Source organism: Mustela lutreola, chromosome 9 (genome assembly GCF_030435805.1).
Source record: "Mustela lutreola isolate mMusLut2 chromosome 9, mMusLut2.pri, whole genome shotgun sequence".
Taxonomy (NCBI): domain Eukaryota; kingdom Metazoa; phylum Chordata; class Mammalia; order Carnivora; family Mustelidae; genus Mustela; species Mustela lutreola.
Genome location: NC_081298.1, coordinates 16,399,235 through 16,413,612, shown reverse-complemented (window position 1 = coordinate 16,413,612; position 14,378 = coordinate 16,399,235). Strand labels below are relative to the sequence as shown.

Here is a 14,378-nt window from a genome sequence, read left to right as displayed (position 1 = left end):
AGGTCATGATCCCAGAGTCCTGGGATCAAGTCCCACATCAGGCTCCCTGCTCAATGGGGAGTCTGCTTCTCCCTCTCCCACTCCCCTCTACTCATGTACTCTGTCTCTCTCTCTCTCTCTCTCAAAAGAAATAAATAAAAACCTTAAAATATATACATGTATATATAAAATGATCAAATATTCAAGTGTGTTAATCTGAGGTGGTAGTTTCTTGTTTTTCTTACTTTCCAAATCCTTCATCCTGTTTTAAATATTTCATCACTACACTGAGAAAGTAAAATGATTTATGCTTTGATTATCACCCTTTACTAAGAACGGAGGCACTGAAATTTGTGATGGCTGCAGATTAACACTTAATGCCACCAGAGACAGGGTGATCATATGTCCCAGGAGGACAGGCTCCAAAAAGAGCTTGTAGGACATTGAAGGTATTCAACAAATATTAAGTGAATTGATTAATTCAAGAATTAAACTGTAGTGGCTACTCAACATTGCATTTTTCTCTCCTTTGCTTATAAAGGGTCATGGGAAAATCAGTACAATGGGCAGAGGGAGACAGAGATCAGTGACAAGCTCACTGCAGTTACTCAGAATCTAAACACTTGGAGAGGGATGATGGCGGCTGGAATCAGGGAGTGGTTAGTGGACACAGAGAGAAGCAGATTTCAAAGATGATTAGGAGGAAAAACTGGTAGGATGCACAGATGGAATATTTATGGGGCTGAGTTCCATCTTGGACACAATGCATTCAAGGAGCAACCCAACCTTCAAAGGGTACCATGCACTTTCAGTTCTCCTCCAGTTGAACTGGAGGGTGGTGGGCTCAGCCCTGCAGCAGGGCAGTGTAAATTGGCTTGATGCGCCAGAGGGCTCCCTGCCATCCATTCCTGGGTTTTCAGGAAGCCTCCAGTGACTCAAATATTAGTGTGCAGGCAGTCAGATGGGCAACAAGTTGGGCGGCAAGTTGGCCTAAGCACAGAGAGAGGAAGGTCTCTCCCTCTCACCTCTGCATTGTCAAACTTCTGACAATTTAAGTGGTCCCCTTAAGAATGTTCCCCAACTTCACCACTAGGCTTCCATCCTGACTGGGTCCCTAAGGACCCTGTCCATCATCTGCAGGACAGGGGTTGGTGCCAATTACATAAAAATATCGAAAGGGTTCCTGGCCCCTGAGCTCCTGAGGAAACGCTCTGCTCTGGCAGCACTGGCATCCAACTGACAGCCAACGTCTGCCTTCCTATCCCCTAAAAAGGAACATAGAGGAAAGCCCTTCTGTGAGTGGAAGCTTTGACAGTGCCAGTGAAAATTATGCAAAAAAATGATTATCATAATCAAAATCTTTGTGGGTCATGCTGGAAATGCCTTTTCTTAAAACATTAGCCTTGCTCTTGGGTCTCGTCCATTCTTTTTCTGTCTTCAAAAGTGTGGAAATTTCGGCTTTGTCCAGATGGACTCACGAACTCTGGGTGGCTACAAATGGATTTCCCAAAGGCTGTGCACAGTTGGTTTTCTTTCAGCTTTTCTTAATTTTCATTTATTTTTCTTCCATCCTCACCCTGGCATTGGGCCAGTGCTTTTGGGTTGAATAAATTTAAATGTCATTACTGATAATAGGAAAATCATGCCCACCTTTGAGCCATGTCACACAATACAGCTTTCCAGAAGAGGGGATGATAGGCCATTAACACCCCCCATCCTACTTATCGATAAATCCACCAGGCACCAGTACACCAAGTCCCAGTTCAAGTTGTGCACAACTCCAGGGTACCTCTCATCATCTCAATGACTCTTGCAAACTTCTCAAAAGTTTCTCAAAATGAATTGAATTTTCATTCAGTATCCAATTAAAAATAAGCTCATATCATGCATGAATTTGAAGCAGGAATTCTTTGCCTGGGTTCTACAGGTCGATGGAGAGAATTCAGTGATTTATGAACTTATTACTTTTTCTCCCACTAACCTCTGAAGTTTAATATTTTCTTCCATTTATGAATATAGGCAACAAGCCATAGTAGTATTAGAAGGACCTGGGATTTCACCAATTAAAACCATGGATTTTTTTCATATCACCTAACAGTCGCTATGTATTTCAGGTATTTTGAAATACTTACATCCAACACTACTTTAAACTCTCCACTAGGTTGATAGGTGAAGTGTTAATAGAGAATGCTTATCAAAAAATGGTTTTCTTAATAATTAGGTAACTATCTTTCTTTCTAAGTAGGCTCCCCACCCAGCGTGGAGCTTAATGTGGAGCTTAAATTTACAGCCCTGAGATCATGACCCAAGCTGAGATCAAGAGTCAGATACTTAGCTGACTGAACCACCCAGGCGCCCCTAGATAACTATCTTTCAATATAATTGGTTTCCTTTGGAATCCTGTGTATTTGTTATGCATTTAAAAACTCTTTTTTACTGAGCAGAGGTCCATAGGTCTCACCTGACTGTTGCCCGGGAGAGATCCAGAGCAAAGAACAAGTCTTGGAACTCTGCTTTGGAGGAGGAGAATAAGGAACAGGAGGGGAAAGTGTACGAACCCTGGATGGAGAAGCTGTTAATATGCCATCTTTTCCAGAGCTTACCCAAAGAAAAAGACATCTCAGGATCAAAGCAACAAGATGCCACCTCCCTTCGACCCTTCTTCCTAACACACTTCTCAAACTTCAGTCTCATGTGGTAAAGAATTTAGCTTTGGCCAAGGAGAGATCCTGGCCTCTGTTCCTGGCTCCTAGAAAATAACCTTCAAATCCTCAAAATTTCCTGAGAGACAGGAGTGAGAACTGGGGGGTGATTTGTTACGCGGCAACAGCTGACTGACATACCTCTGGATACTAGTGCATAACCCACTTGGCGGAACTTCCTACGTTCCCATCTTCTCTAAGTCAGCTCCCCAAAACTCAGCCCATGGCAGAAGCAAAGCTTGGGCCAGTTCCCAGTCCTCCCGCCTCCACCTTCCCTGTTTCTGTTTTGATTCTCATTAGCTGTGTGAGCTTGTGAAAAATATTTAATTCTGCTGAGCTTCACTTCTGTAGGGTTGTTGGGAATGCCGGGAACACAAACACACCTTCCTGCTTAAATGCTCTCTAGGACAATTCTCAGCATGTGGAGGGTGTTCAACAAATGGTAGTGGATCAGCCATTCCAAATAGATTCCTGAGAACTAGTATGAGCATCACTCAACCGAGGTGCTACAGAATGAGCCCAAAGCCAGGATGGATAGATGAAGGATATACAGGGATCTCACTGATGGATGGACGGATGGAGGGATGGATGAGTGGACAGACAGCTAAATGAGGATGTCTGTACCTCTGGAAGGATATGTAAATAGATGGCTGAATCATTTATGGACAAAGAATGGAGGCCCTCATCTCTGTGGACACCCAGCTACCTCACACTTGCTTCTTTTCCTCTCCCCCCCCCGCCCAGCTCCCACTCATTCCTCTCCTTCACAATCAACTCCTGGGTTTATTTTAAGTGTCCTATTGAACAAATCACAAAACCTAAATTGGCCGGTTGAGGGTTTCTAGCATTCTAATTGTGAAGCATGCTTCTGAATGACTTAGGAGCCGAGGGGAGCTTGAAAAAAGCCCAAGATCCTGAGAGAAAATGAGAAACATGACATTTTGAAAAGGAAGCCAATTTTCTTTAACTAAAACTGTTGCCTCTGTAAACCATATTATAAATCCAATAAATTCACATAATGCTATGGTAAGTCCTTTACAAAAGAGAGAGAGGGGAGGGGAGAGGAAGGAAGAGGATAAAAGATAGGAAATATATTGCAGAGATTTCCAAAGCCTGCCTCCCTCTAAAAACAATTGCTTTGAACCTTATCATAATTATTAAGAGTTAAACTACCTGGACTCAAACACAGGCTCCACCAATTCCAAGTGGTGTAACCTTGGGTAAATCACTTAGCCTCTCCATGCCTCGATTCCTTCATTTATAAAATGCAGATGATAATAATACCTGCTCCATTGGGTAGTTGTGAGGATTACAGAGAAAACATGGGTAAAGCTTTTAGAAATCTTACGGGTATGTGGTAAGTTCATGGCAAATGTGAGCAAATATTATTACTATGACTCCCACATACAATGGTCAAGCATACAGCAGCAGGCAGAACCTGGGTGACCTAGAGGCCTGCAGGAATACAAATAGGTTTAGTGCTGCTCTGAAGAGTCCTGGCACCCCCCACAGCTTCACATACTGACATTCTCTGTCCTGAGCACTGCCCCCATCCATGATCCTGACATTGGCTGCTCACAGGTCCAATCCCACGTGCCATGTAACCCAAGTACAGATGTGGGCTATCTGGTCCACTCTCCGCAGTGTCCTAGTGAAAGAAACAGTCCAGCAACCCAAAAAGTAATGTAAAGTACTTCAAGTATTTACTCAGCCTCTCTAAGAACTTCAAAAGGAGACATGTATTCTTAATCGATAACCACCATCTTCAAAACCTCCTTTTTACTGCCGCTTTCAATATCTCCCACGTAGCATCTCCCTGAAACTCACTCTCTTTCCTTCACTCACTCTCAACCTCCAGACCATGAGGCTTTTCTATTTCTTGCCCCTTCCATGTGTTCCCATATTAGCTCTTTACTGAGTCAACCACCTTAACCCTCTCACAGTTTTAGTGCCTTCTGTCCATTTCCTACTTCACCTGGATTCTAAACAACAAAGGTGAACTCAGGAGCTGACCAAGCAGGCCAGAATTCTTCCCTGTAAAATCAGGGAAAGTTAAAAATTACTGGCTCGGGGCACCTGGGTGGCTCAGTGGGTTAAAGCCTCTGCCTTCGGCTCAGGTCATGATCCCAGGGTCCTGGGATCGAGCCCCATATCAGGCTCTCTGCTCAGCAGGGAGCCTGCTTCCTCCATTCTCTCTGTCTGCCTCTCTTGCCTACTTGTGATCTCTGTCTGTCAAATAAATAAATAAAATATTTTTTAAAAATTACTGGCTCATAACCATTGTCTCTGCTACACCAAGTTTTCTGATATCTCCCTGCCTTTGCTCAAGCTATTTCCTCTGCCTAAAAGGCACATCACTTTTGAGATTTGGTTGGACTGGGATCTATGTTATGGGAGTGGGGGGAGTGGAGGCAAAAGGGGTGTGAGGTCCAGTTTGGACAGTTGGACTCACCTCTGGTCTGGTTTGGAAATGCAGAATGTGCTCCCATCTAGACTGGGTGACCTCTGAGCATCAGGTCCAGTGGACATAATGGCTAGTAAAGAGCAGGACTAACTGACCCAAAAAACTTAGATCTTATGCCATTTGGGACAAAAGAGCCCCACAGTGGGAACAGAAAGGAGGGCTGGGAAGTAGGCCAGCATTCACCCTAAATGTTGATAACTATCAACTGCCACTCACGAGTCTCTAGGAAGCAAGAACTCCAGACTCACAAGGGAGCACAAGATTCTCCAGACCAGCAGATCCTGGTAGTATCTCTGTACCCCAACTTCCACCCTGCAATGTGGGACATGGAACCCCTAGGCCAGACCTTTGGGAAAAAAACAAACCCTTAGATATCTCTTCTTACCCAGCAGTTTACAATTTTCAATGGACTTTTACCTTCGTCCGCATGACCCCATGAGACCATCAGGGGCGGAATCCCAGCTCTCACCGTAGCTCCAATGACTTTGAGCATGTCACCTCCCCTCTCTGAGGCTCCGTTTTCTTACCTGAAAAAAATGGGAGTATATTAGTCATGATCCACGAAGCTTTGCTGCATAAGAAACAAAATGCTCAAAAACCAATACCTTTACACCACACAATTTTCTTTCTTGTTCATAATAGCCAAGATAAGCCTGTGAGGAGCTCTGCTCAACACAGTCACACAGACTGACAGAGTCTCTACCATCTTGTAGCTGCACCATCTGGGACATGGGCATCTGTATTCGTATGGCAAGGGAAGAACTAGACCACTACCTCAGAAGTGACACGCATGACTCCCACTCATATTTTATTGGCTAGAACTAGTCACCTGGCTCTACCTAACCCCAAAGAAGCCAAGAAATACAAGAAAACAAATGGAGGGGCGCCTGGGTGGCTCGGTCCGTTAACGTCTGCCTTCAGCTCAGGTCATGATCCTGGAGTCCTGGGACGGAGTCCCATGTTGGGTTCCCTGCTCTGCAGAAAATCTGCTTCTTCCTCTCCCACTCCCCCTGCTTGTGTTCCCCCTCTAGCTGGCTCTCTGTCAAATAAATAAATAATACTAAAAAAAAAAAAAAAAAAAAAGAAGGGGGCGCCTGGGTGGCTCAGTGGGTTAAGCCGCTGCCTTCGGCTCAGGTCATGATCTCAGAGTCTTGGGATCGAGTCCCGCATCGGGCTCTCTGCTCAGCAGGGAGCCTGTTTCCTCCTCTCTCTCTCTGCCTGCCTCTCTGCCTACTTGTGATCTCTGTCAAATAAATAAATAAAATCTTAAAAAAAAAAAAAAAAAAAGAAGAAGAAGAAGAAGAAAGAAAACAAATGGAATGGAATGGAATCTTTGGTAACCAATACTGTCTCTGCCACAAAGTACAATACTAATCCCTCCCTCCCAAGGTGACCCACAGGATTAGATGAACAATTATATTGCAAAAGGACTTTTAACACTTAAACCCCGGGAAGACATGTATTGTGCAGCTTCTATCCGCTAGGTCTGGTGCTAAGTGCTGAGAATACCCTCATGGAGCTTACAGTCTAATGCATGAGACAGACAAAAATCAGAGAGCCACACCCGTGAGAGTGTAATGAAGCACTGAGACAGATGCCCTGAGAGAGGGATGCATAGTGATGTAACAGGGAGCCTGGAAGCATCCAGGGGCCCAGGGAGCGTTCTCTGAGGTCATTCTTGAGTTAATATCTGAAGCTGGAGCAGCCAACAGGTAGACAAGTAGTTAAAGAGAAGGTGGCTCAAAGAGCATTGTTAGCAGAAGGAGCAGTACAGACAAAGGCCCAGTGGCAGGAAAATCCCAGTATGCTTGGAAGACGAGAAAAAGCCCAAGAGGATTGAGTCCTGAGACCAAAGGGCAGGTCGGCATGAGGGGAAATCACTGAGTTCAGCAGAGGCCAGACCCTGCAGGCTGGGACAAGGATTTATTTATCCTCTATCACCAGATCGAAGTGTGGTAACAGTTATTATGCTCATCATTGTTACTTTGCAGAAGTAGAAACTGAAGCCCAGAGAGGCCAGGAGACCCAGTGGGAGTCCCGTGGCCATCAGAGGAAGAGCTAGAACTTTGATTCAAGTCCTAGCTAAAGTGTGGCCTCCCCCAAAGGCCTCAGAGCAATTCAGGACTAAAATCCTTCTCACCAGGGTTCCTGGGTGGCTCAGTGGGTTTAAGCCTCTGTTTTCAGCTCAGGTCATGATCCCAGGGTCCTGGGATCAAGCCCCACATCGGGCTCTCTGCTCCGCAGAGAGCATGCTTTCTCCTCTCTCTCCCTGCCTGCCTCTCTTGCCTACTTGTAATCTCCGTCTGTCAAATAAATAAATAAAATCTTTTTTAAAATAAATAAATAAATAAATAAATAAATAAAAAATCCTTCCCACCCATCATGAATAACACCAGTTCCCTCCTGGGGCTTATTCAACCTCCCAGTGTGGCACTGGCCAGGGCCTGGCCAGCCCCATGAAGGGCAGCTAGGTTGAGGCCAAGAGTTGGGCAAGAGGTTGCAGAGACCTCTGGCACTTTCCTTCTATCTCAGTTATACTGTTATTCCACCATGGGGCCTTGGGCAAGCAATGCTCCCTTTCCAGCCCTCAGTCCCCAGTCTCTGAAATGAAAACATTAAACCAGATGGTCTCTGAGGTCCCTTCCAGCAACAGGAGGCTTAGGTGTGTTTTCCAGTTTGGTAATGAAGGGGGAAAGTGAATAGGCTCCAAACCAGTCTTTATCTGGAGAACCGCAATTTGCCAAACAAGAAAATCAAAGGGAAATTGCAAAGATGATGAGGGATGAACCTTTTTTAGGAACAACAACCTAATCACAAGTCACTGCTAGAGAAGAAATGTCACAAAAACCTTGATTTGCAGTTTTAGGGAGCAGCGTGCCATGGGAGACAGGCAATTAACAACGTGAGAAGCTTCTCAGAGGCACAGATGAATCATGGAAGGCAGCGTCTATAGGCTGGAAAGGATGCCAGACAGCATGTGATCAAAATCCTAGTCTGATTCATAAAGTCCTTGTGGAGCTGCTCCACCAAGAAGCCAGTGCGAATCTTCCTGGACCACCTCTTGTAATGGGGATCTTCATACCCACTCCCCTTTTGGACAGTGTCCAGCATAATTCAATGCATGCAGCAAGAGCTCAGTATGTAATTCTGAATGAAAGCGTGAATGAATAGCTCTGGTGCTGCTCTAATATTGCTTCTGGTACTTTCACTGAGGAGTCCTGGTGTTACTCTCTGGAGCTCCCTTGGCCTCATGACTGCCCATCTTAGGAAGGGATCCCCCAAAGCAGATCCTGATTCTGGAGTGCTACTAAGAACCTCTAGTTGAAGAGTGGGGAATTGAGATAGAGAAAGGAAAGAAACTAATATGGGACATTAATTGACAGGTTAACACCGTGGGAAATTTTTGCTTAATCCTTCCAGGGAACCTCTAGGAGACAGTAGGGAACAGTGTGTGGGTGGATACACTCGCCACGTGGAGCTACCCAGGACTTGAAATGTGGCCCGTCCAAACAGAGATGTAGAGTAGATATAAAATACACACTGGATTTTAAAGACCTAGTATTTTATTTTTTTTTATTTAAAAAAAAAACTCATTTATTTAAAGACCAAATACTACTTGGACATAAAAATACCATCTTTTTTTTAATAAACATATAATATATTTTTATCCCCAGGGGCACAGGTCTGTGAATCGCCAGGTTTACACACTTCACAGCACTCACCAAAACACATACCCTCCCCAATGTCCATAACCCCACCCTCCTTTTTCCAACCCCCCTCCCCCCAGCAACCCTCAGTTTGTTTTGTGAGATTAAGAGTCACTTACGGTTTGTCTCCCTCCCAATCCCATCTTGTTTCTTTTTTTTTCTTTTTTTTTTTTTTTTAAATATTTTATTTATTTATTTGACAGACAGAGATCACAAGCAGGCAGAGAGGCAGGCAGAGAGAGAAGTGGAAGCAAGCTCCCTGCTGAGCAGAGAGCCCGATGTGGGGCTCGATCCCAGGACCCTGGGATCATGACCTGAGCCGAAAGCAGAGGCTTTAACCCACTGAGCCACCCAGGCACCCCCCATCTTGTTTCATTTATTCTTCTCCTACCCACTTAAGCCCCCATGTTGCATCACCACTTCCTCATATCAGGAAGATCATATGATAGTTGAAAGACCTAGTATTTTAAAAAGTAAAATACCTCATTAATGATTTTTATATCACTTACATATTGAAATGACAATATTTTGGATATATTGGGTTAAAATATAGTATTAAAATTGACCTTTCCTGTTTCTGTTTGCCTTAAAAGAACATATGTGGCTCACTCAGTTATGGTTCCCATTCTATTTCTATTATTCAATGCTGACGTGGAACATACCTTAGAGCTATTCCACTCTAGGGGTGAAGGAGCTCAAGTTCTACCCAACAATTTCCACGCATCATTGGTTGAGTGCTGCTTCCAAGGGTGTAATTTTCCCAGCGTTACCACTTACTCCATGCACCAAGCTTCTGCAGCCAGCAAAAGCCCTCCGGCGGAGTTGCAGGACCCTGCCATAGGAAGCCATCAGCATGCTCAAGGGTCTCGAGTACAGAGGACGCAGGCAGAAGACCAGCAGCCCCCACTGTGCAGCACCTTTCATCATAACTAATCTACACCCATAGGGAGCAATAAGCCAAGTTCCCTATTACACAGTTATTACTCCCTCTTGTTCATTCATTCATTCATTCATTCACTGAGAAGAGAAGCATCTGAGATATGGGGATGCTGGCACACCAAGCCTGCCCCCTCCTCACCAAGGTCTGATTTTATCAGTGCCTCTGAAGAGAAGAGAGGAGGAGACCCTCTGGATTGCTAGCAGAGCTCATTGAGGTGCTCAACCTTGTGCCTGGGATCAGGAAGGAGCAGAAAATGACCACAGAGGTGAGAGCAGGAGGGCTTGTCCCCAGATGGTGCCCTCCAACCCAGCCAAAGGGGAACCTGGTCTGACCAGCTCAAAGGTTTAACTGAATGAAACCAAAACATGTTCCATTCTCCAGAGAGCCTGGCATGATAGTGGTCAGGCATGGCTGGGGAGAGTGTGGCTTAACCTCCCTGTTGGTAGGGGATATACTGCTACTGCCAGGTTATGGGGATGGACGGCCAAACCCACAGCACTTGACATCAGGCGGATGTGACTGATGGCTGTTTGCTGACCATATATGCTCCCAGCCCAGGTGAGGAAGACACTGCATGCCATACTGGCTCATGGGCACCATACTGTGGAGCACAGTGAGCCCCTGAGGGCCGTGGGAGGCAGGCCTTTAATAGCAATGGAGTGAGGATGCCATTGGTTTCTTTGAATAATTCCACCATCTGGCAGGGGACTGAAACCTGCGACTCAGGGATAAGCAGGGACTGCACCCGGTCTCCTTGAAAAGGAGGGCTGTTCCGCAAAGGGACCCTACCTGTGGAAGCCGAGTGGAAAGGGGGATTTGCCATTAGGCCAGGCAAAGCTTCCCAGTTTCACCAGATGTGAAGACAACACACCACACTGTGCCTTAATCTTAGATGTTCTACCACAGAACGCACCCCAGGGATGATGACAGCAGAGGCCACAGAACTCATCTGGTCTGAATCTCAGAACCCTGCTCGTTAATACTCAGTGCTGCCCAAAGTGGGCTCACAGCTGTGCTTCGTCCAGCCTGAGGGGTGAGTGATGGAGACACCCATTCACTGCTGACCCTCCCGCCACCCCCTGAATCACCCAGCCCCAGCCAGGTCGAACATCCCTTCCCGCAGCTATCTGAATTCATCACTCTCCTTCCTATCTCCCGTATTTGATACAGACAGACATTAACACATCTGCCCTTTGCTCCTGGAAGAAAACAGACTCTGCAACCAAGACAATTAGTTTTGCCCTAAAGCACTGAACATGGAAGGAAGCTTGCTGTCAGTAATAAGGGTTCAACCTGGGACCCTCGCTTCCAGACCCCCACCTCCCATCCTTCGGTCTTGTTTGCTCCCGGTGACCTCACTCAGCCAATCAGAGGGCCGTGTCTGCTTTCTGCACTGGCCTTTCTCAACTTCTATAATCAATGCCTGGCTTGAGAGACCAGCTAGAGTGAAGCCACAGAGAGATGAACTTTGTTCCGCTCTTAATGTAGCTCAGGCATCCGGCTAATAATGAGCTTCAGCGCACTGCACCGCAGAGCAATGAGCCCCGGGAGGGCACGTGCGAGACCCTATGTGGTGACTGCTCTGCTTGGGTGGGAACTCCAAGCTGCCAGGGCTTGAAACTCACTCCAGCTCCCTCCTTCTAGCGGCATTCTGAAGGGCAGGTCCCACCCAGACCCTCAGGCCACAGTCCAGTGCTGATGGAGAGTGATGTCTGGGAGCCATCATCCACCCCTGAACCCCAAGCATCTGGAAGCATTCCTAGAGCATGACCAAATCCATGTTGTTTACCGGAATGCCCCTGCTGGTGAGCCTTATTAGATCCAATTTCCATCAGAAACTAGCAGTTAAGTCAGAGCTGCTGCTCTGGGCACCTGGGGACAATAACCCCACAGTCCAGAGGGGTTGAGAGAATCTATAAACAAGACACTAAAATTAGGATTCAGGTTCCTGGAGAAGCAAAGGATACTGCCAAAGCTTTGCCAGGAGTTATCTAGTGGGCAGGCAGCCTGCTGGGAACTTAGACCATGCTTTTGTCTCTGGGTTTGGGGTTTTTTCTGCCTCAGTCAGAAGTCACCTTCTCTTTGCTGGGCAGGTGGGAGGTGGGGGCAGTGCAGAGAGTGACCCAGCTGGCAGATGGGGGGACATTCTGATGACTAGTGTGAGGGCTGCCAAAGACTGGGTGCCTCAAACACAAATTGATTTCCTCCCATTTTGGAAAGTAGGAGTCCAAGATCAAGGTGTCAGCAAGGTTGATTTCTGCAGAGGCCTCTCTCCTTTGCTTGCAGACAGCCTCCTTCTCTCTCCCTCCGTGTGTGTGCATATCTGTGTCCTAATCTGTTAAGGACCAGTCCTAGCAGATTAAGGCCTCCGCCTATGACCTCATTTTTACCTTAATTGCCATTTTAAGGATCCTATCTCCAAATACAGTCAAATTCAGCATATAAATTGGGGACAGGAGGTACAATTCAGCCCATAAATGACCCATTCCCTTTCAAAGTCAGCAAGGTCAGTGTGCCTCGTATAGGGCAGGGTTTCCTTTTCCTAGGGACCAACAGCCCCCACCGTGGAGTAAAGAATCAAAAGAAGGGCCTCTGTGAAAACAGCCTAGAGAAGGAAGGGCAGCACCCAGAGAAGTAGAATGGGTACAGGGGAAGAGGAGGGGGCATTGGGATGGGGGTCACCAGGTCTTAACACGGATGTCACTTTATTTCCTTGGCAGTGTGCCCAGGAAGGAAGGACAGGCTATGAAGAAGCTTGCAAGGTAGCAGGATATTTAGTTTTAAGAAGAAAGGACAGGATCTCTTCGTCACCTCCCTGCAAAAGGAGGGAGGTGGCCCAAAGGAAACACTGGACATGTGGGTATAAAGCAGACAGAGGCATCTTTCAGGCACAGGGAAATGAAAACATTGTAGGCACTGAAGTCTTGGAGTAACCTGCGAGCGCAAGTAGCGACCTCCCTCAAAGTGTTCCATTTGGGCTGGACAAAAACTTAGAGAAGTTTTCCTGCTACTCTCAACTCCTGTGATGTATCAAATAAGAGACTTAGACTACATAATTGATCTCGCAGCCTGCCCTGTGGTCCTTCAGGCTTCTGTAACACCAGGCTGTCTCTTTCCACACTAGATGAATTTAGAGTAGCTAATGACACATAATTCTGGCATGGAATTCGTGACATCCATCCAAAATGTCCGAGCTACCTACTATATATTCGTAGTAGCTACTACTTCTGTAAATCAACAGATCTTTGTACACACGCACATTCACATGGACACACATACACATACGCTTACATGTATGCACAGACAGGCACACACACACAACAGCAGGACAGTTTATCTAAAAAGTATAAGAGAGGGGCGCCTGGGTGGCTCAGTTAAGTCTCTGCCTTCAGCTCAGGTCATGATCCCAGGGTCCTGGGATCAAGCCCTACATCGGGCTCTCTGCTCAGCAGGGAACCTGCTTCCTCCTCTCTCTGTGCCTGCCTCTCTGCCTACTTGTGATCTCTCTATCAAATAAATAAATCTTTTAAAAAATTGTTTTAAATAAAATAAAATAAAAATAAAAAGCGTAAAAGAACTTCTGAGCGCTGTCAAGAAATTAAGCCTCTTGGAAGAATTTGGCTCTTGGTCTATTAGGTCAGGAATAGGATATCACTCTATAACGGCGGGGTAGGCAGCATAATGCTCTCCCCTCCCCAACCCCCAAATGATCTCCACACCCTAATCCCCAGGCCCTATGAATATATATTCTCTGCTGAGGTAAGATTCACAGAACACAAAATTAACCCTTTCACAGTACACCGGTCAGTGGCATCGAGTGCATTCATGATCTTGTGTCCCCACCACTTGTAACTAGCTCCAAAACCACTCTGTCATCCAAACACAAACCCCGAGCCCATTAAGGCTCTCTTCACTCCTCACAGCCCCCAGCCCCACGCAGCCACTGATCTGCTTTCTGTCTCTATGGATTTACCTCCTTCTGGATATTTCACAGGAGTGAAATCAGGCAATGTGTGACCTTTCATGTCTGCTTTTTCTACTTAGGGCAGTGTTTCTGAGGTCCATCTACGTTGGGGCCCACAACAGTATTCCATTCCTTTATATGGCTGAGTAATATTCCATTGTACTGAAATCTTGAGTAAGAGGCTTCTCTTTCTCACTTTGAAGTGGGCTCTGAAATTATGAAACTGGTCTTAACTGGCTCTGATGGGGGTGTGGGAGCTAGTTGTGTTCAATGAGACTGCTGCCTGCCTCCCGCTCCAGCCCTGCACCCTCTGCCATGCAGCCGAAAGGACCTTCGTTGGGGGCAGCCCCTCTCCACCAGGAAGGCCCTCCCTCCACTGCCCCCACTTCCCTCCCAAATTGATGCCAATCCTGTAACTCCATGATTCTAGGGTCCTCGTGCTCAAAAATGAGGCAAAAGTGGTGGAAGGGCTGTGAGATCAGTGGTGACAAAGCTGCAATTTGCCTCAAGGCTGACCTTCCAGGAAGACAGGCTGAGAAATTGATGAGTCCATTTAAGCTTTCACACTGACACTTTTGGGGATCATAGCGCTTACTTACGAGGGAACTTATGTAACCAATGA

The 14,378-nt window shown here is 46.3% G+C and overlaps 1 long non-coding RNA gene across 1 annotated transcript in view; it reads right to left on the bottom strand.

Annotated features, from left to right (window-relative positions):
* The window catches only part of LOC131807606 (uncharacterized), a 138,058-nt gene that overhangs the window by 30,989 nt on the left and 92,691 nt on the right, over window positions 1–14,378 (bottom strand). Inside the window, exon 3 of the long non-coding RNA XR_009344553.1 lies at window positions 5,563–5,672. This is a non-coding gene — a long non-coding RNA (uncharacterized LOC131807606). The remainder of the gene's footprint in view (window positions 1–5,562; window positions 5,673–14,378) is intronic.